Here is a 1,181-nt window from a genome sequence, read left to right on the forward strand (position 1 = left end):
ACCAGCTTCTCGGCGGTTACTCTGTGCTCAGGCTCCCGCAGAACACCAAGGTGACCCCTTTCTAATGTACGGTCCGCAGCTGCCAAGTCCTTCCCTACAAGTTATTTGTCATCTGTGTCCTACCAGTGCAGAGTTACAGGAGTCAACTAATCAGTCCCCACAGTCTGGCAGTGAGCGTACAACAGCACAAGATTGCTTGCCCCATATATCTGGCCACCGCTCCCGGCGACAAGCCCCTCCCACACCTCCACCTCCTATTGGATAATGTTGACGCAAAGGGGTGGGGCAGACTAACACACGTCACACAACCACCCTCCACAAACAGGCCTTACAAACAGGCCCCGTCCGCAATTTCACATGACCGACAGCCGCTGTATGTTGATGGTGGCCATAAATATCGTAGGGGATGATTAAAGGAATCGTGTGCCTCATAAAGAAATGAGGCGCGGGCGTGTGGCTCTGTGGCGAATCGGAAGGCAAGAGTGTCCCCACAACACCATCCCGGACTCCACTCTTCAGCTTAAGCTCGGCTCTTAATTGCTTTATTAACATCCTCTCCAAGTGTCACGCAGGTACTCCTTACTATGTATTCCCTAAAATCCAGGGGCTTCTGACTCTGAAGATCCAGGCTAAAGATAAGATAAGATAAGATAAACTTTATGGCGCAAAGGGGGATCCTAGGGGGAAATTCCTGAAAAAACTAGGGGAATCCCCCCACTACCAGGAATGATGTAGTGGAGCTTCCCACATTTGGGGAATCCGCAGGGGTCAGCAGTGCAGTGGCTGAGCCTCGTCCTGGGGGAGCCACCTTCCTGATCATCGTATCTCCCCTGCCAGAAGCTTGGTACTTTCCAACCCTAGCTGCAGGTCAGACGGCAGGTGGAGCAGTGGCTGAGAAACTGAAGCGAAAACTAGGCAGTGGATTCAGGTCGGAAGGGGGGAGGGGGGGGGGTTCTGCTACAGGACCTTTAAATCCCCAGTAAATGCCTCAGAATACATCTCACTCAGCAGACCTGCATTCCATGCATGGACGTTTCACAGCGAAAGACTGACGCTGCAGGTACATCATCACAGGTGGCTTGTGAAGCGCCCGGCCTGCCTCTCCCATGTATCGCCTCCTCATTCCTTTCAGGAAGCATATGTCGCCAGCTTCCGCAGTGTCTTCTTCTTCGGCGTGTCTG

General features: G+C 53.0%; 1 pseudogene; it reads right to left on the reverse strand.

Moving 5' to 3' along the window:
- Nucleotides 1-701: 701 nt before the first annotated feature.
- On the reverse strand, nt 702-843 carry LOC125717177 (U1 spliceosomal RNA; annotated as a pseudogene).
- Between the last annotated feature and the right edge of the window lie 338 nt (nt 844-1,181).

The sequence above is a fragment of the Brienomyrus brachyistius genome, chromosome 21, assembly GCF_023856365.1.
Source record: "Brienomyrus brachyistius isolate T26 chromosome 21, BBRACH_0.4, whole genome shotgun sequence".
In the NCBI taxonomy this organism is placed as follows: Eukaryota; Metazoa; Chordata; class Actinopteri; order Osteoglossiformes; family Mormyridae; genus Brienomyrus; species Brienomyrus brachyistius.